Genomic DNA, 21,809 nt, shown 5'->3' with positions numbered 1-21,809 from the left:
TTTTAGTAGAGATGAGGTTTTGCCATGTTGGCCAGGCTGGTCTTGAACTCCTGACATCAAGTGATCCACCTGCCTTGGCCTCCCAAAATACTGGGATTACAGGCATGAGCCACGATGCCCGGCCCAAGATATTGTCTTGACTCTTCTTCCCTTCAAATAAGTTTATTTTCAAACAGCATAATGCCTGAAAAGGTAAGCAGGAGTCATTGTTCCCAGATTTATGGGGCCACGCCTCAGTCCTAAGAGGCCCAGGCATGTTTATTTTATCTTCAGTCCCCTAAATTTCTCATGAAAATAAAACCAGTAGGTCTACCTTCCTCCCCTGCCTGCTAAGACGTGCCTGGAATACTCTTCACATTTTACTAGAAATCACTGAAAAAATTGAGATGATATGCAAATTTTTACTTTAGAAAAAACGAATAAAGATAAGTTGCTGTTCTATGTGGAAGAAAAAATGGGCAACATTATGGTGTAAGTTCATTGAGGGCTGTGTATCATTTCCAAATCCAGGAAGTCATAGTTTTCTGCTGGTATTGACTAAAAAGTAGTAGCTGAATGGATTGGTAGAGCTAATTAGGTCATTTAAAATTATTGGTTTCACTTCTTTCCATAAAGGGTATATTTATTTTCTTTGTAATATTTAAACACAACAGTTACAGTTTAAATAAACAAGTAGAAGAATGTACAGATTCATTCGAAAAACAAGCTCATTGTTTTATATTTTAAAAATTTGTACCTGCATTCAGTGAATTCCAGTGGGATTTGATGAGTTTATCTTCTTTTTGGTTTTAATTAGAAAACACTACTGCAATTGTAGGTAGCTATGCTAGAGAAATAGTTATGTTTTTACTTGATTATATTTAATGTTGGTGACTTTATTTAATGAAATTTTAGAGATGCTGTGTTGTCAGCTGGATTTTGTTTTTAAAGAGCTGAGCAGGCTGCTGCCACCAGTGCAGGGGTGCTGGAGCCTAGAAGAGCCCCCGGCCACTGCCTTGCCTCCCCTGTGTCTTCCTGCCAGTCACCTCTGTCCTTGGACGTGTTCCAACAATCTGTTAAGACATGGCGGTTTACTACAAAGTTCTAGGAATACAGAAACATGCCTCAACTGAGGATATTAAAAAGGCATATCAAAAACTGGCACTGAAGTAATACCCAGATAAAAATCCTGAGAATAAAGAAGCAGAGAGAAAATTCAAACTAGTAGCCTAGGCTGTCAGATGCTAAAAAGCAGGATATCTATGACAAATATGGCAAAAAAGGATTAATTGGTGGAGAGGAGGTGGAAATCATTTTGACAGTCCCTGTGAGTTTGGCTTCCTATTCTGTAACCCAGACGATGTCTTCAGGGAAAGTTTTTGGTAGAAGGGACCCATTTCCATTTGATTTCTTTGGATTTATTTCATTCAGGTTACTAAGTCATGGGGTCTGACTTCATTCTCTTTCATCTCATTTGGTGGTACTGGGATGAGCAACTTCAAATCGCTATCAGTTTCTACTGAAATGGTTGGCAGAAAAATTACTACAAAGAGGATTGTCGAGAATGGTCAAGAAGGAATCGATGTTGGAAAGGATGGCCAGTTAAAGTCCTAAATGATAAATGGTAAGAAGCAGCTGCTGGCTTGGGTAATAAGTAATTCAATGCATGCATTTAACAGAAATGTTAAAAATAACAAGTGCCATTTGAGGATTAACAGGAACTTTTTTTAAGATTTCAAATAAACTTGACTTTCCGCATAACTGTACTTAATCCAAAGTATTTATAAACAGCTCATCAGAGCCCCTATTTGTCATAAACTTTTGAGTTTATTGTTGGGACCTATTTTTTGTCTTTAAAATTGTTGAAATCTATGTGTGCACTTTGCCTTTTTATTAAACATATTCCAAGGTGAGACTTTACCCTTTTGTAGTAGGATGAGATTGCACACTAACACCAGCATGGATCTGATTTTCCGTTGCGTCTGAAATGTGAGTCTTGTAGTATCGTCCTGCTGTGAGGTTAACATTGACAGGATGAATCTTCTACAGCAACAGTCTTCAACCGTTTTGGCACCAGGGGCCAATTTCATGGAAGACAATTTCTCCACAGTGGGGTGGGGATGGGGGATAGTTCTGGGATGACTCAGGAACATTACATTTATTGTGTACTTTATTTCTATTATTATACTGTAATCTTTAATGAAATAATTATATAACTCATCTTAATGTAGAATCAGGGAGAGCCCTGAGTTTGTGTCCCTTAAGTCCCATGTGGGAATGATGGGTGACAGTGGCAGATCATCAGGTATTAGATCCTCATAAGGAGCATGCAGCCTAGATCCCTCACATGTGCAGTTCACAGTAGGGTCCACATTGCTATTAGAATCTAATGCTGTACTGATCTTACAGGAGATGGAACTCAGGAGATATTGCCAGCAATGGGGAATGGCTGTATATACAGATTAAGCTTTCCTGGCTTACCCACTGCTCACCTCCTGCTGTGAGATCCAGTTCCTAACAGGCTACAGACTGCTACAGGTCAGTGGCCCAAGGGTTGGGCACCCCTGTACTACAGAAATAACTTTAATTTTTTTCAGCATTTAGTAGCAAACTATATTAATGCAATAATGATAATACATTTCTGGTTTAATATAAATTAAGAATGTTTTCTAGTTGTGAATGAATGCTGGCAATTTGTTAAGTTTGGACAGTTGTTTAAATTGTAAAATTAAGATTAGGTTTAAAAAGTATAGCTGTGGGCAGGCTTGGTGGCTCATGCCTATAATCCGAGCACTTTGGGAGGCTGAGGCAGGTGGATCACCTGAGGTCAGGAATTCAAGATCAGCCTGGCCAACGTGGTGAAACCCCGTCTTTACTAAAAATTAAAAAAATCATCCAGGCATGATGGTGTGTGCCTGTAATCCCACCTACTCAGGAGCCTGAGGCAGGAGAATCACTTCAACCCAGGAGGTGAAGGTTGCAGTGAGTCGAGATCACACTGCTGCCCTCCAGACTGAGCAACAGAGCTGGACTCTGTCTCAAAAAAAAAGCTGGGTCTTTGTCATTTGCTTAAAAGAAAAAGAAAAAAAGAAAATTGACATGAATGTGTTTGGTGCATTCTTTCCTGAGTGAAAGAAAAAAAAGAATGGAGCAAATGAAACCAAATATTTACTTAAAGTCATTCTGAATGTTGTACAAGTATGTGCTTATTGAGAATTTTCTCTAAGAAAAATCCCCTCTAATGTCTACATTTTAACTGTGTATTAGTTTGAGATTTGGGCCTTGTGAAACAAAATAAGGATTCAGAAAAACACTCTTTTATTTGTGGTGTTGAGCACAGGCAAGACAGAGGGGAAAGGCCTTGCAGTAGCTGGAACCATCCTCTGAGATTTTCTAGAAAGGGCCACTAAGAATTTTCTTTGGAGTTTTCAGTGTAAGATGTATCTGAGTCACTTCATCAGCTCATCCTCTATCTTCAAATCTGAGAATGAAAAGACACTGTCAGCAGCCTGGAGTCAGCCAGGAAATGGAGGCTCCTCAAGGATAGCTAGTAATACCAGGGTCCCAACAAAAACTTTGTTCCTGAGTAGTTCTCCTCCTCCCTGCAGTTATTAACTCAGGACTCCTTCCTCAACAACTTCTTAAGAGATGACAAATTACATCCCTGGTCTTGTCTCTTTCATCCCGAAGTGCACAATGTTTGCCTAAGCACAAACACTTCATGAACTGTCTCCTCTTGAACTCTCTCTTTTTTGCCCTGCTTTTCAGAGTTGACTGACCACTTTCTTCACTTACACACACCCTTACTTTTACCTCTTTCCCATTTTACCCTTTGAGGCCACCATTTCATTATTCAAAGCACTCTGAGATATCGACCTTCCCATTCTCTTTTTTCATTTCCTTGCCTTACCCTAAACTTAGATTCTGGAGCTCTAAGGGATCTTAAGGGTTAATTTGTCTCACTGTCTTCTTTTACAGAGAATGAAGTCTGGAGAAATTAACTGTTCAAGGTTATGTAGCTCCATACGAACACTACTAGGAGTATTTTCACTATACAGCCCTCGAATTTGTTAACATTATAATTTTAGTAATAATTTATATCTTAGTTTCTGGCATCATATAGTAGAAATAAATTTGATGTTGATGTAATTTATTTGTTGAGCATGTATTATATGTCAAAAATTGTTCTGCATACTGGAAATTCAGCTGTGAATAAAGTAGAAAAAGAGTCTTCAACATTCATGGACTTTGCATGGTGGAAAATAGATTCTAAATGAATACACAAATAAAATATGTAATGGTTGTGATGATGCTGGAAATTTAAGTAGGGGTTTGGGGGAGGCATAAAATCAAGGCTTTGGAAGTGAGGAAACTGAATATGCTAAACCCAAATCAAAGAACTAGAGGCCCTTCTTGATTGATTTAATTTTTACTAATGAAGGATTGCCAATTATAATTCTTCCAAGGTTCTTTTTCTTCTGCTAAGAATAATCTAAAGTTATTTGGTAGAAGGTAATGTAATGAAAGGGTGATTTTACCCTGGGTGCCACCCTTATTACTTTCATTTACTTTTGTTAATCTCATTCCTCAAAGTGGCATGATTCACCCATTGATATAGCAGTCACTAGCTAAGTTAATTGAAATCTGACACTTGAATTTCTTCATTTTAGAGAACCAGTTCTCTTTTTTTTTGTCCTTGATTTTATTTTTTTATTTTTTATTTTTTTAATTGCATTTTAGGTTTTGGGGTACATGTGCAGAACATGCAAGACAGTTGCATACGTACACACATGGCAGTGTGTTTTGCTGCCTTCCTCCCCTTCACCCACATTTGGCATTTCTCCCTAGGCTATCCCTTCCCAGCCCCACCCCCCGCGCTGTCCCTCCCCTATTCCCCCAATAGACCCCAGTGTGTAGTACTCCCTTCCCTGTGTCCATGTGTTCTCACTCTTCATCACCCACCTATGAGTGAGAATATGCAATATTTCATTTTCTGTTCTTGTGTCAGTTTGCTGAGAATGATGTTCTCCAGATTTATCCATGTCCCTACAAAGGACATGAACTCATCATTTTTGATTGCTGCATAATATTCCATGGTGTATATGTGCCACATTTTCCCAGTCCAGTCTATCATCAATGGACATTTGGGTTGGTTCCAGGTCTTTGCTATTGTAAACAGTACTGCAATGAACATTCGTGTGCATGTGTCCTTATAGTAGAACGATTTATAGTTCTTTCGATATATACCCAGTAATGGGATTGCTGGGTCAAATGGAATTTCTGTTTCTAAGGCCTTGAGGAATCGCCACACTGTCTTCCACAATGGTTGAACTAGTTTACATTCCCACCAACAGTGTAATAGTGTTCCTATTTCTCCACATCCTCTCCAGCATCTGTTGTCTCCAGATGTTTTAATGATTGCCATTCTAACTGGCGTGAGATGGTATCTCAGTGTGGTTTTGATTTGCATCTCTCTAATGACCAGTGATAATGAGCATTTTTTCATATGTTTGTTGGCCTCATGTATGTATTCTTTTGTAAAGTGTCTGTTCATATCCTTTGCCCGTTTTTGAATGGGTTTGTTTGCTTTTTTCCTGTAAATCTGTTTGAGTTCTTTGTAAATTCTGGATATCAGCCCTTTGTCAGATGGGTAAACTGCAAAAATTTTTTCCCATTCTGTTGGTTGCCGATTCACTCTAGTGACTGTTTCTTTTTCTGTGCAGAAGCTGTGGAGTTTGATTAGGTCCCAATTGTCTATTTTGGCTTTTGTTGCCAATGCTTTTGGTGTTTTGGTCATGAAGTCCTTGCCTACTCCTATGTCCTGAATGGTTTTGCCTAGATTTTCTTCTAGGGTTTTTATGGTGCCAGGTCTTATGTTTAAGTCTTTAATCCATCTGGAGTTAATTTTAGTGTAAGGTGTCAGGAAGGGGTCCAGTTTTCTTATTTGAAGGCAAAGGATGATTAATCAAGGCTTCATGTAAGAGAAAAAGCATGGTGCAGGGGCAGACTGGAGCTGCCAGGCTTCAGCTCAAACACCCATCGTGTGGACATTCACAGAAGAGGGAGACAGCCTGGAGACTGAAGAGCTAATTGGCACAGAAAATGGAGGAATAAGTACTGACTCATGTCTCTGTTTTTTTCTAACCCAGTGAGCTGGGAACTCACTGTACACTGTTTCAAAACTGAGGAGGATGGAATGTCTTCAATTGTACGGGAGTAATTAAATAAGGAATTAGTATTTCTCAATAATTTTTCTTAACTTATGTTTGTGCATACATACCATAGCAGGGGAAAATATGTACAATAAATTTCCACTTGTGGTTTTCCTTCTTCTACAATTTATCCTTTCTTTCCCAATTCCCTTCCTCTTCTGCTCTTAGTGTTGGTGTTGCTTAGGGTTTCATCTTTAATCACTGCTCTCCTTCCTTAGCTACTCTCCCTGAGTAGCCCTGCCCACTTGGAGGGCTTTAGTTGTCCCCTTAATCATGGCACCCCAATCTCTCTCTTCATACCTCACCTCTATTGTCACTAGAAGTAATACTTCATTCTTATATGGATACCTTGAATGTCTTAGATGTGGAAACAAACTAACCACCTTTGCTCTACAAATTTGCTCCTCCTTTTGAAACTCCATTTCACTATTCATCCTATCTCCCTAGACACATACTTGACTCATTTTTATTGATCCCTTTTTATTATCAATCAATTGCTGTTACATCCAGTCTTATGTTTTAATATCCTTTCTGTCTGTTCTTCCTTTCCATCCCTATAGTTCTAACCTTATTTAGAGTCTCATCTCATATTTCTTCCTCCCTTAACCCACCCACATCCTCCACATTTCTGGAGAAATCTTTGAAAATGCAAATCTGACCCTGCTAATCCCTGCTTTGATCACTTCCTAAAATTGACAATATTCTTTATTTATTTATTTTTTTTTGAGATGGAATTTTGCTCTTGTTGCTCAGGCTGGAGTGCAGTGGAGCAATCTCAGCTCACTGCAACCTCATTCTCCTGGCTTCAAGTGATTCTCCTGCTTCAGCCTCCTGAATAGCTGGGATTAAAGGTGTCCACCACCTGCCCGGCTAATTTTTGTATTTTTAGTAGAGACAGGGTTTCATCATCTTGGACAGACTGGTCTTGAACTTTTTACCTCAGGTGATCCACCCACCTTGGCCTCCCAAAGTTTTGGGATTACAGGCATGAGCCACCATACCTGGCTGACAATATTCTTTAGTATCAGATTTTTCATACTTAAAATCTAGCTTTCTGTGGACAGAAACAGCATACCATTTTTTAGATTCTAGCTTGTATTATTATTGTGGATATAATGTTAAGAACTCAAGCTATATCTTCTTTTTTTTTTGAGACTGAGTCTCACTCTGTCACCCAGTGTCACCCAGGCTGGAGTACGGTGACACCATGTCAGCTCACTGCAACCTCCATCTCCTGGGTTCAAGCAATTCTCCTGCCTCAGCCTACTGAGTAGATTGGATTACAGGCACCCACCACCACACCCGGCTTATTTTTTGAATATTTTTAGTAGATATGGGGTTTCACCATGTGGACCAGGATGGTCTTGAACTCCTGACCTCAGGTGATCCACCCACCTCAGCCTCCCAAAGTGCTGGGATTACAGGCATGACCCACAACACCTGGTCCCAAGCTATATCTTTAAGGAGATTTTAGTTCAAATCCCCTGGCTCTATTACTTACTAGTTTTGTGATCTTAGAAAGGGCGATTAATTAATAGCTGTGAAATTTGGTTTCTGCTCCTGTAAGGTGATAATACTAATTTACACTTTTAGAATATTAGTGAGAATTTTTAAAAAGAAGTAAATCTTTGGTCTAGAGTTTCTAGGAGAAATTCACATCCAAGGGCAGTCATTCAGCTTCCTGGCAGAATTCAGTCCTTGTGGTTGTAGGACTGAGATGCCTGTTTCCTTACTGGTTGTCAGCAAGGGATTTTTCTCAGCACCTGAGAAGCTTCTCACATTTCTTTTTACATGGCCCCATCCATCTTCAAGCCAGAATTATATATACATAACATATATATATATCATATATCATATTTATTATACTGTATATATATGTGTGTGTGTGACATTGTCACTTAACAATGATACACACATATACATAATATGTCTATTATATATATGACACACACACATTATGTGTTACTTAACAATGAGGATACATGCAAACAAATGTGTTATTAGGTGATTTCATCACCATGCTAACATCATGGAGTGTACTCACACAAACATAGATGGTATTGCTTACTATACATCTAGGTTATATGGTATAGCCTGCTGCTGCCTCTAGGCTACATGTACTGCCTCTATGCTGTATAGCTTGTTACTGTACTGAATACTGTAGGTAATTGTAACACAGTGGTAAGTATTTGTGTATCTAAACACAGAACTGGTAAGGTAATAATATTATATAAAAATAAAAAATGATATGCCTGTATGAAACACTTACCGTGAGTAGAGTTTGCAAGATTAGAAGTTGCTCTGGCTGAGTCAGTGAGTGAGTTGTGGGTCTACACAATTGTTGACTTTATAAACACTGTAGATTTAGGCTACACTAAATTTATAAAAACATTTCTTTTTTTTCAATAATAAATTAGCTTAGTGTAACTTTTTTACTATAAACTTTACATTTTTTAACTTTTTGACTTGTGATAGCTTAAAACACAAACATGTTGTACAGTTATAAAGAATATTTTCTTTCTTTATATCTGTAGCCTATAAACTTTTTCCTATTTTGAAAATTTTTTATTTTCATTTTTAAACTTTTTTATTAAAAGCTAATACACGAACACACACATGTGAGCCTAGACCCACATAGGGTCAGGATCATCAATATCACTGTCTCCCATTTCCACATCTTGTGCCACTGAAGGGTCTTTAGGGACAACAACACACATGGAGCTGTTGTTTTCTGTGATAACAATGCCTTCTTCTCCAATACCTCTGAGGACCTGCCTGAAGTTGTTTTATAGTTAACTCTTTTTTTTAATAAGTAGAAGGAGCACACTCTAAAATAGCAATAAAAAAAAGAATATTATACTAGGCCAGGTGCAGTGGCTCACGCCTATAATCCCAGCACTTTGGGAGGTCGAGGCGGGTGGATCACGAGGTCAAGAGATCGAGACCATCCTGGTCAACAAGGTGAAACCTCGTCTCTACTAAAAATACAAAAATTAGCTGGGCATGGTGGGGTGCGCCTGTAGTCCCAGCTACTCAGGAGGCTGAGGCAGGAGAATCGCTTGAACCCAGGAGGCGGAGGTTGCAGTGAGCCGAGATGGTGCCATTGCATTCCAGTCTGGGTAACAACAGCAAAACTATGTCTCAAAAAAAAAAAAAAAAAGAATATTATACTAAATACACAAAGCAGTAATATAGTGGCTTATATCATTATCAAGTATTACGTATTGTACATAATTGTATGTGCTAGACTTTTATATGACTGGCAGCATAATAGGTTTGTTTACATCAGCAAACCACAAATATCTGAGTAATGTGTTGTGCTATGATGTTACAATTGCTATGACATCACTAGGTGATAAGAATTTGTTAGCTCCGTTATAATCTTATCAGGCTACCATATATATAAAGCCCATCACTGACTGAAAGGCCATTATGTGGCATATGACTGTACATAGATACGCACACACATGTACATGTATATATACACATATATGACAATATATGTACACATACACATGTATATAAAGAGATTTATTATACAAAATTGACTCACACAATTATGGAGGTGAGCACGTCCTAGGATCTGCAGAGTAAGTTGGCAACAAGAGATTCATGACAGTGGATAGTTTAGTTCAGTCCAAGGCTAGAGCCTGAGAACCAGGAGAGCAAATGGTGTAGTTTCTGGCTAAAGGCTGGCAAGCTTGACACCAGAAAAGTCAATGTTTCCATTTGAAGGCTGTTAGGAATAATTCTCTCTTATTCAGGGAAGGATGATTCTATTTGTTCTATTCAAGGCCTTAGTTGATGAGATGAGACTCACCCATATCAGGGAGCACAATCTGCTTTATTCAGTCTACTGATGTAGATGTTAATCTATCCAAAACATCCTCACAGAAAGATCCGGAATAATGTTTGACCAAATATTTTGGCCCTTGTGGCATGAACAAATCACGTTTCATGTACTAAACATTTAGTTTATGTCAGCTTACTACTCTAATTTGTTTAATCTTTACAAGTGACCTTATGGGTGGGTCCTACTCCCAGCGTGGTTTTTGTTTTTGTTTTTGAGACAGAGTTTCGCTCTTGTTACCCAGGCTGGAGTGCAATGGCACGATCTCGGCTCACTGCAACCTCCGCCTCCTGGGTTCAGGCAATTCTCCTGCCACAGTCTCCTGAGTAGCTGGGGTTACAGGCACGCGCCACCGTGCCCAGCTAGTTTTTTGTATTTTAGTAGAGACGGGGTTTCACCATGTTGACCAGGATGGTCTCGATCTCTTGACCTCATGATCCACCTGCCTCAGCCTCCCAAAGTGCTGGGATTACAGGCATGAGCCACCGCGCCCGGCCCCCCAGCGTGGTTTTCTATGTGAAGATGTGAAGAAGAGAGAGAGACGTTAAGAAAAATTCCCAATGACTCACAAACAGTAAATAGCAGATCTAGGCCTTTAATCTAGCTAGTCTGGCTGTAGATGCCATACTCTCAATGTCTGCTCCTATTGCTCAGTCATCTGCCCAAAGAAGATGGGCATCCAGCCACATGAAAATCCAGCAGGTTTGATCCAAAGGAAACAAGTCTTTGGTAGACCAACCCACTTGTGTTTCACTGATATATCTGTAAATGATCAGATGGCTCCCTGGAGGAATGGAGGAAGAATTTTCTAGCAATGTAAAATAATTAATCATGTTCATTTCTTTAGCAGACTTATGTGGATTAGAAAGATGAATTAACAGCATATTACTTATTGAAACGGTAAGAAATAATCTATTATTCTACCCAATGACTCACAAACAGATATATGTGGGGCCAATACAGTGGGTAGAAATAAATCCCCAAGAACAGCAAATATAGATTGAATTACATCACATTTTTACCTGTCCCTTGCTAACATGATTAAGTAAGCGCTTCCAGAAGAGTTGGCAGTTTGGTCATGATAAGTCCCACTAATTATAGGGTACTAGAGAAATTTAGATGCCAGAAAAAAAGAGAGAGAAAGAGAGAAAACTGTATGATCTAATGAAGTTTTCCCATCTTCAATATCTGTGAAACATATTATTTGGTAATACTTCAGAGATGTGTATGTAATTTGAAGTAAATTAATATTGTAACCAGAAGTATCTATTTTGGGACCCGCATACAATTGCAGTTGGTTTGACATGTTTGTCCTTGTGTGCCTGCCTGGTTACCAGGAGAAATCTGTCCTGGACTCGGCATTAGGCAGGAGACACCGCTTTGCCTGAGCCTGCTGAAGGCTTGCATTACTAAGGGGCTAAGAGACCTTCAGTGGGTCATAACACCTCTCAGATACATGTCTGAAAAGATCACGGACTAGGGTACTAAACCTTTATAAAAATCATCAGTATTTTACAATGATAGGGAAATCAACATAGAATGGAGATCTCACTAAAAGGGAAGAGCTTTGTTTATTGCTCATGATATAGCTGCCTGTTACAGTTCAGATTTAGATTTGCAAGTCTTAGAAGATTGGCAAAGGCTAGGTTGTGGAACTCTACACTGATTCATGAGAATAAAAATCTTTCATAGGATAAGGCAACTTTTTGCCTTCAACACTCTAGGAATACTGCCTAGGGACCATGAGCTTCTCAGAGGCCCATAAAAATACTTGAGGCTTTGGGAGGCCGAGGTGGGTGGATCACGAGGTCAACAGATCGAGACCATCCTGGTCAACATGGTGAAACCCCGTCTCTACTAAAAATTACAAAAAATTAGCTGGGCACGGTGGCGCGTGCCTGTAATCCCAGCTACTCAGGAGGCTGAGGCAGGAGAATTGCCTGAACCCAGGGGGCGGAGGTTGCGGTGAGCCGAGATAGCGCCATTGCACTCCAGCCTGGGTAACAAGAGCGAAACTCCGTCTCAAAAAAAAAAAAAAAAAAAAAATACTTGAGGCTTAAAAAAAGTACTGGCTCCAAATATGAAAAGATAACAGCTAAGTTGAAGTTAATAAATGTTTAATGTATGCAAGGTATAACATCATGTTACTCTATTACCTATTAAATTTCTTATTAATTATTGATTATTTTTGAAAGCAATTTGTAGATTGGATATTTTTAACTTGCCAAAGGTCTCAAGAATAAATGATGACTACAGAGAATTTGAGGCTAATGTTAAATTAAATGAATTATGTCTTTCATTTAATTTTTACAACAAATTACGAAGATATTCCAAAATTTTTACATCAAAATAGTATGTTAATTATCTTTAACAAGTGACATAGAGCTTTTAAAAGTATATGCAATACAAGCTGCATGGTGCTTCTAGCAGTAAGGTTGTCTAAATCTAGACTAGGTTTCAAGTGAGTCAGAGTATGATGATAAGCAACAGAAAGACGTATATGCAAACAGCATCAGATAAGTCAAGAAAAAACATCTGAAAAATCTGATAGGCAGAGTCTAGAGGTGGAGACTATGAAATATGGGCCATTAGGGAAGGCTGTCAGCAGGTAGCCATGCAATACTTACCTTCACCAAGAGAGGACTGGCAATAGCAGCAAATCATGGTCCCAGCCCCTAGACCACCATACTGGGGCTCAGAGTTACGGATTTTTCTCCTGAGGAATAAGTCAAATGTTGCACTACTACAAGCTGGCACAAGGCAAAGTTGACGTTGGTAACAAATTTGACTTGCTTATGATTTCCATGAGTTTTAAGCTAGAATTCAGTGTTCCCCCTGACCACGAGCAGTTTCCAGAGCCTGGGTAAAGATTAATATGTGAGAATCAAGAAAATTAGCAAGTATTTTTTAAGCATTTATTCTGTGCCAAGGCTGTGCTAAGTTTTAGGAATATGGTAGAGAACAAGCCAGATGTTAACTGCTACACCATACTGTTTAATGTCTAACGAGAAAGACAGACATTAGACCTGTAACAACTGGGATAAGTGCTACTGAAGAGAAGCATGAGATGCTAAGAAAGTAGGGCAAAGACTATGGGAGCAAGAAACCCAGACAGATCGTTACAGAAAAATGAAAACTCGACCAACCATGCCTAGAACTGAAAACTTTATTGACAGGAGAATCTCCTTCAGGTAGAGGACATCACAGTGGAAGTTGCTGGAGGGCCAGACAGGAGCTTGGCATGAAGGCATTTCTAGAGATCTTGTGGGACATGTTTTATCAATCAGGGCTGAAGAGCTCTTGGTTAGCCCTGAGCACACAGGATTTTCCCTAGGGCAACATGTGACATTGAGAAACACTCTCTTGAAATATATTTAAGGGGCTCTGGATTACTGTGCTTTTTCTCATCAATGAGCGATCATTTAAAGATTGTACTAAGACTGTCTCTCAGACACTTTGGATATTATACTTGCCAATGGCCAGTTAGTGTTACCTTATTGGATTGCCCAGTTGAGAAATCTATCCCTTTTATTTACTTATTTACTTTTTTTTGAGATGGAGTTTCTGTTTTGTTGCCCAGGCTGTAGTGCAGTGGCACAACCTCAGCTCACTGCAGGCTCTGCCTCCTGGGTTCAAGCAATTCTTCAGCCTCAGCCTCCCAAGTAGCTGGGATTACATGCACCCACCACCATGCTCAGCTAAGTTTTGTTCTTTTAGTAAAGATAGGGTTTCACCATGTTGGCCAGGCTAGTTTCGAACTCCTGACTTCAGGTTACTGCCTGTCTTGGCCTCCCAAAGTGCTGGGATTACAGGCATGAGCCACTGTGCCCAGCCCCTTTTAATCTTTAACATGCAACTTAGGCCCTTGAAACCTCAGACATCTGTAACACATGTATAATTATTTAGAATAATAAATAAGTTGTATTCAACACCAATTAACATCAACATCAAAAATATTGTGCATGGCACACATCTCATGCAAGCAGCAAGCACTGACTGTACAAAGTACTCTCGACTGGAACTCTCCCAGCCCAAATGACTTCATGCAGAGAAAATAAATAACAGTGAGCAAGCAGCGTGATTTGGATAGAGTAGACTTTTTTGGGGTTTTGTTTTGTTTTCTTTTTCAACCTCCAGCAGCCCTTAGCACATGCCTTACTTATTAAATATTTGTTAAAATGAGAAGTGTATAGAACTTGGCGTATTTTTCCAATGGCACATCTGATTCTGAAAGTCAACCAATCCAAGTCGAATCACCTAGCCTTTTTATTTTAGAGATAGTACTCCTCTCCCTTTGCCTTCCTCTGAAGCAGAGAGACAAAAACGTGATAATGCAATCATTTGCACTGAGCATGTTCTGCCTGAAAGGACTTTTGTAGGTTCTTTGAGTCTCAGAGAAAGGTATTCATTGTTAGTCCTTAGTATTTGAAGATGACCTCACTGATAGGATTTTATCCCTAAGTTGCTGAAAGAGCTGTGGTCTGGGAGGTGTGTAGGAAGGCTTTTCTTTGGTTTGTGGTCAGAGCCTGTTTGTGGGGCCTAGTATTTGTAGTGCCACCTTTCTTCAGGCTGCTTTTCAAGATAAGTTGGTTCATGTCTATTAGTTGTTCACCAGGTTCCTCTGTTGGCAGGTGTTCTATTCCAGAATTCCATAGTTATCAAGAAATGGACTATGTCAACACAAGCTTTTATTGTGTTTTGAGGCACTTTTGGAGCCTCAGACAGCTGCTCTAATTCTGCAGAGCAGACTGCAGCTGAAGGTTTGGTAAAGGTTAATTTTTAAATGGATTCTATGATGCTATATGTGGCATCTCCCTTGGTATATGAATCATTCAGCACATAACCCCATCGTTAGATCATTTTTTGTGTGAAATTTTTGTTGGTCACCTTGAAAACTGCATCAATCACTTGGTAATGGAAAAAAAGTCAATGTAATGATCTGCTTTGAAAATAAACAGTCTAACTTGACTTTGGCATTGAGAGCCTATTATCATGTGGTAACATCATTTTATTCCAATGACATTATCTGCTAAGGATATTATCATGGTGGAAAATATTTCAATTTTGTTATCGGAACAATGAAGCTGTGATATTTAATTATGAAGAAGTATGTTTAATTTGGGGAATCTGGCATGTTGACTGTCACAGTAATGAAATTTGAAGAGAATATTATTTAGTGACCCACCAAAATTGTGGATTCAACAGTTTTTCTTGCATTCTCAAGTTATTTTCTTTGTAATATTAGTTCATCCATTAAGTCTGTTAATTAACAAGTTAACAAATTAATGAATCCAAGTAATATACTAGCTAGTAGAGAAGGGCTAGGGTGTGAAGAATAGCATCTCTGGCCAGTTTTTACTTTTGGAAGGTGAGATTTGTTTAAATGACACAGCAATAAAAGCACTTCCAAGTTAAAATGCCAACAACGTAAGGAGAGTTTCTTCTCCCTTCCCCACACAGGTTGAAATTTGAAAATAAAACAAAGCAAATAGCCATGTGGATTACACTGATAAGCATATAATGTGATGAATTAAGGCTATTCATAAAGTGGCAGAGTCAGTGCCTGAAATCAGATTTGAAATGCAATACAGGGTACGTCCTTTCTATAGTAACTCTTCTGCTGAAAATCAGCTGTGCCGTCCTCCCTTGTTAAATGGCCTTCAGTTACAGCTGTTGGCTAGCCAAGAAATAGCTGGTCCCCCTTTCCTGAGTACTTATTATGTGTCAGACATTATACTTGATCTCAGGGCATAGATAAGTGGACAGTGCAGATGTTGTCCTCAAAGTATTTTCCATCTCATGGGAGACAGGCAGAATAAATGATGGGGTTTGCTGTTTACAATGTACAATAATGTAATATATGAGCAAGAACCAGTTAATCAGAAACTCAGAGAACCCTGCAATACCTGAGCTGGAGGAAACAGAAAGCATAGAGTCCACTCTTGTTTGACAATGAAGATTCTGAACATCTGAGAATGGCAGTGGCTTACCCAAGGTCATGGAGCAGGTTGGTGGCAGGACTAGGACCAGCACCTGGTTTGCTGGTCAGTGTTCTTTCTGCTGCATTACACTCCTTCCAGAGCTCTATTCCCAGCCTAGTGTCAAGGGTATTGGGATTCTGCTGCAGAAGGAGTTGCAGAGGAGACTTTGCTTCACAATTTCCCTTGGTTGCAAGCTATGATATGAAACCTTTATATTTCCTTTTCGTTTATCTGGGGGTGAAGGATAGATTCCAGGAGAACCTGGCTAATGGCAGACTGTTTCTGCAGCTGGGCCAAAGATGCTCAGTGCCCTGGTTTTGGATGCTGAAATATTCTGAGTCATTCACTTGGAGTGTCCCCAGATTCACAAAAGTGCCACAAGGACCACAAAGCAGAAGCTCTGTATATGTGGAAGGCTGGGAAGAATGGAGGGGATTGTACTCAGGGTCAACCACCACATTCACATGGGAGGTGGTTCTCAAACACAGTATAAGAACACAAAAATGCTGTTTTTTTTTTCCCAGATGGGGGCCACAATCAGAAGGTCAGTGACATCAAACTGTGAAGAAAACTAGCCCAGCCTGCTTGTGAACAAATGTTGAATGATTTAGGTAATTGACGGAAATATATTCTTTCTGGCTTGTTTTTGTTTGTTGTAAATCATTTACTGTTTCTAAAAATTATAAGTATTTATGGTATAAAACATGATTTTTTTTGAAAAATGGGGATTTGTACATTTATCATGAATCCCACAAGGTAGATGCTATTGCCATCCCCTTTTTGTACAGAAAGTGAACCACAAAAAGGTGAAGCTTCCCAGGGTTAGGTAACTGGTGGACATCCAAGCTGCCGTTCAAACTCAGCAGCCTCCTTCCATAGTCCATGCTCTTCCTCATCTGGCCTCTGGCATTTTCTCTGGAGCAATTTCACACTTTCTCCTTTCCAAGGGATCTTGCAATATCATGATGTTTTGATACACATATATACTGTGGAATGGCTAAATCAAGCTAACTGGCATATGCATAATCCACAAGCATCACTTTTTTGCTGGTGAAAACATTTAAAAGTTACTCAAATGGATTCTCTTAGCAATTCCTTTTCTGGCTTGTACTTCTTTGCTTCAGCTTAGTGCTCTTTGTTGGTTCTCTTAGTATATACAAGCTGAAATCTTCTTAGTCTGTAGACTCTATAGGTAGAATGCATATCAGGAAGAAACCACTGAAGAACTGGTTTTAAATAACCCACAACTTGGAAGGCTAATTCAGAAGTGAGTGCTGTGTAAATCTGGCATTGTTACATTTTACAGAGAAGCCTTACTTTGTTCCACCAAACTATTAAAAAACAAAAATAGTATACCCACAGACAGAATTTTCTCTGCCACTTAAGGAGCCCTGCATCCCAAACTGAAACTACTGAAGCTGGTCACAAAGGAATATATATCACTGGTAACTCTGTAAGAAACAAAAGGAAAAATGAGTATGTCCAGTTACCGCAAGCCCATGTAATAATGCATGGCTGTGTGACACAGAAAATAGTATATAGGTCAAAAATGCCTTGGAAAAATAAAAATTTTTAAAATATGGAATATGTAGATCTTAATCCACTCAGCCATATTTTTATATTAATGCATGTATTATATTTGTATTTAAATAGGAGACAGCATGTTGGAGAGGGAAAGTGAGTGAGTGAGTCAGACTGTGAAAGTTAGGATCCTTATTCAGGCCCTGGGAGGGTTACTTAATCCTTTTGAGTCTCAGTATTTCATTGGAAAAATGAGAAATTTATTCATGTAAAAAAAAAGTCTTGGCACAGCATTTGCTGCATTATGGGCATTCAGTAAATGTTAGTCCAAGTTTCCTTCCTAATTCCTGTAAAAAAACAAAACAAAACAAAACAAAACACCAGTGAGAATGACTTGGGAAACTTGTGAAAAATCCTTTCTTTTCATACTTAACAATAGCACTCTTACAATTGGATATCTTGGTGGGCGTATCTGGTTTATTATACAATCCTAATAGAGAAAAGCTCTCAGAAGACCAACTTGGAAGGAATGCCCCAAGAGAGGCTGTAGGTCCTGTCCTATATGAAAGAAAAATCAATCAAGAGCAAAGCATCAGAGAGAGAGAGAAAGGAAGAAACCAAAAACACACATCTTTCTCCTTTGTGGTACCAGTTAGTGTTTCAAAGGCATGGGCATCCCATTATTTATTGTCCAAACTTGAATACTTTTGAAAATGAAGAAAGACAGGGAAAAATGTCAAATCTGGCAGGATGCAAGGAGAGCAGAGATACATCTTGGAGTGTCCAGAGCAAACCAGGACATACAGTTACCACATCTATAGGAGTTAATTGGACCTCATGTAGTGTGTGGCCACAGAGACTTTGGCCAAAATCCCCAATGGGCTCCTAATGGTTAGACCCACTATGGTCAGTTATGCAACCTTCCTGAGACTTAACTGACTTATTCATGGAAGGGGGTTAATGAGAGCTATGCTTCAGGGCCGTTTTCAGGGTCAAAGAAATACATCTACAGCACTTCATACAAGATGGTGTATAACAAATGGAGAATATTTTAGGTGCATAAGGCATACAGAAAGCCTGCATGAGAGGTGTTTGAGAATAAGGAGACAAGTGAATCTCAAAAGACAAGAATCTTCCCATACCTGTCTTCAGTTTTACCAAACTTAGAACATCAGGGCAGTGGGGGAGAGAAATGAAATGTACAACCATCTTGGGCTAGTTGCTGTTAATTTTGAATTTGGTTAACTAATTTTAGCAAGTATTTTTGACAGATATAATATCTATCTATTTCTATATATCTATATATAGAGAGATACTTTAATCAATTACATGATAATCTAAAAAACTGAATGGATCAGAAATCAAGAAGGGGGACATATATTTGGGGAAATGACTAGTGCTGAATGTGTGCATGCTGGCAGTGAATTCAGATTAGGAGAGTTCAGCTGCAAAGATTTGGGATTAATTGCTTCCTCTTCCCTAAAATATATAAATGGCCATGGAGATGCTGAAGCCTCCTACCAAGAGGGGAGCAGTAACCCCCTCTTTTTCCCATCTATCCTACTCATAGAAAGATAGATTTCCAATTACAAATAAATTCATGTCTGTTGTGTGTGCTTATATCACACTGTAGGTGTGAACTCACCACTAGTTAGGTGACATTTTGAATTCTCATATTTTTCTCAATCTGCCTGTTATTCTTTATATACATGAATATCTACTTCCATTTATTCCAAACCACCCAGGCAAGGCAACACTTTAAAAAACATACCGCTGCTAAACCTTGAATAGGTATCCAAATACCTGATCAGTATAAATGCCATATCTACATACATCATCATCCTGAAATAGATTCGTTGTTAAAATAACAGGGGATGTCTGAATATTCTGTCATGCATGATTATTTATTAGCCTGTGTGTTTACTTTCTTTGTATCTGTATCAGCAAAACAGAGGAGGAAGTTGAGATCTAGAATGTTGTAATAATAGATAAAAACTGGATTATTAATGATTATTGAAATTAGATTAAAATACATTTATGAGAAAGAACCACATTGGTGGGATGAGGTTGTTCACTCATTGAAGTACTGCATTTTCATTGACGTTTCTTCTTAAAGCCAAGCCGATTTAAAAAGCCCTGCTTTTGTGAGGGTGGATGTTTTCCATCTGCCTCTTAAGAAAGAGTCCTGGGGAGGGCAAGATGGCCAGATAGGAACAGTCCAGTCTACAGCTCCAAGAAAGACCATTGTAGAAGGTAGGGGATTTCTGCATTTCCAACTGAGGTATCCAGTTCATCTTATTGGGACTTAGTGCACTTATTGGCAGTAGGTGCAGTCCACAAAGGGTGAGCAGAAGTGGGGTGGGTGTCGCCTCTCCTGGGAAGTGCAAGAAGCCAGAGATCTCCCTCCCTCAGCCAAGGGAAGCCATGAGAGACTGTGCTACCCAGCCCAGATACTATGCTTTACCCATGGTTTTTGCAATCTGCAGACCAGGAGATTCCCTTGCATGCCTGCACCACCAGAGCCCTGAGTTTCAAACACAAAGCTGGGCAGCTGTTTGGGTTACACTGAGCTAGCTGCAGGAGTTTTTGGCTTTGTTTTGTTTTTTTTATACCCCCCCATAGCACCTGGAACCCCAGCAAGACAGAACCATTTATTCCCCTGAAAAGGGGGCTGAAGCCAGGGAGCCAAGTGGTCTAGCTCAGTGGATCCCACTCCCACAGAGCCCAGTAAGCTAAGAACCACTGGCTTGAAATTCTTGCTGCCAGAACAGCAGTCTAAAGTTGACCTGGGATGATCAAGCTTTGTGGGGGGAGGGGCATCCACCATTACTGAGGCTTGGGTAGGCATTTTTCCCCGACAGTGCTAAGGAGGCCAGGAAGTTCAAACTGAGCACAATTCACCACAGCCTGTCAAAGTGACTGTGGTCAGACTGCCTCTCTAGATTCTTCCTCACTGGGCAGAGAATTTCTGAAAGAAAGGCAGCAGCCCCAGTCAGGGCTTATAGGTAAAACTCCTGTCTCCCTGGGTCAGAGCACCTGGAAGAAGGGGCAGCTGTGGGCGCAGCATCAGTGGACTTAAACATTCCTATCTGCCAGCTTTGAAGAAAACAGTGGATTTTGACAAGGAGGATTCTCCCAGCACAGTACTTGAGCTCTGTTAAGGCAAAGATTGCCTCCTCAAGTGGGTCCCTACCACTGTGCCTCCTGACTGTGAGAGACCTACAAGCAGGGGTCTACAGACACCTCATACAGGAATGCTTCACCTGGCATCAGGCCAGTGCTCTCTGGGATGAAGCTTCCAGAGGAAGAAGGAGGAAGGAATCTTTCCTGTTCTGCAGCCTCTGCTGGTGATAACCCAGGTAAACAGGGTCTGAAGTGGACCTCCAGCAAACTTCAGCAGACCTGCAAAAGAGAGGCCTGTTAGAAGAAAAACTAACAAACAGAAAGCAATAACATCAACTAAAAGGAGCCCCACACAAAAACCCCATCCAAAGGTCATCAGTCTTAAAGATCAAAGGCAGATAAATCCACGAGGATGAGGAAAAATCAGAGTAAAAGGGCTGAAAATTCCAAAAACCACAATGCCTCTTCTCCTCCAAATGATCACGACTCTTCTCAAGCAAGGGCACAAAACTGGATGGAGAATGAGTTTGATGAATTGACAGAAGGTTTCAGAAGGTGGAGAATAACAAACTCCTCTGAGCTAGAGGAGCATATTCTAACCCAATGCAAGGAAGCTAAGAACCTTGATAAAACATTCCAGAAACTGCTAACTAGAATAAAGAGTTTAGAGAAGAATATAAATTACCTGATGGACCTGAAAAATACAACATAAGAACTTCATGAAGCATCCAAAACTATCAATAGCCAAATCAATCAAGTGGAAGAAAGAATACTAGAAATTAAAGATCAACTTACTGAAATAATGTGTAAAGACAAGATTAGAGAAAAAAGAATGAAAAGGAATGAACAAAGCCTCCAAGAGCGATGGGACTATGTGAAAAGATCAAACCTATGATTGATTCATGAACTTGAAAGTGTTAGGGAGAACAGAACCAAGGTAGAAAACACACTTTGGGATATTATTTAGGAGAACTTCCCCAACCTAGCAAGACAGACCAACATTCAAATTCAGGAAATACAGAGAACACCATTAAGATACTCCTTGAGAAGAATAACCTCAAGACACATAATCATCAGATTCTCCAAGGTTGAAATGAAGGAAAAACGTTAAGAGCAGCCAGAAAGAAAGCTCAGGTTACCTAC

The 21,809-nt window shown here is 39.6% G+C and overlaps 1 protein-coding gene and 1 pseudogene across 5 annotated transcripts in view; both read left to right on the top strand.

The window, feature by feature from the left end:
- Window positions 1-925: 925 nt before the first annotated feature.
- On the top strand, window positions 926-1,585 carry LOC144576531 (dnaJ homolog subfamily B member 6 pseudogene; annotated as a pseudogene).
- The window catches only part of LOC103788657 (uncharacterized), a 304,484-nt gene continuing 284,101 nt past the window's right edge, over window positions 1,427-21,809 (top strand). For all 5 annotated transcript variants that reach the window (XM_078353346.1, XM_078353347.1, XM_078353344.1 and 2 more), the window contains exons 1-3: window positions 1,427-1,603; window positions 2,389-2,517; window positions 16,547-16,633. The gene's annotated coding sequence lies outside the window, so the exon portion shown is untranslated. The remainder of the gene's footprint in view (window positions 1,604-2,388; window positions 2,518-16,546; window positions 16,634-21,809) is intronic.

This window comes from Callithrix jacchus, chromosome 16 (assembly GCF_049354715.1).
Source record: "Callithrix jacchus isolate 240 chromosome 16, calJac240_pri, whole genome shotgun sequence".
NCBI lineage: Eukaryota > Metazoa > Chordata > Mammalia > Primates > Cebidae > Callithrix > Callithrix jacchus.
This window is presented reverse-complemented; position numbering and strand designations above follow the sequence as displayed.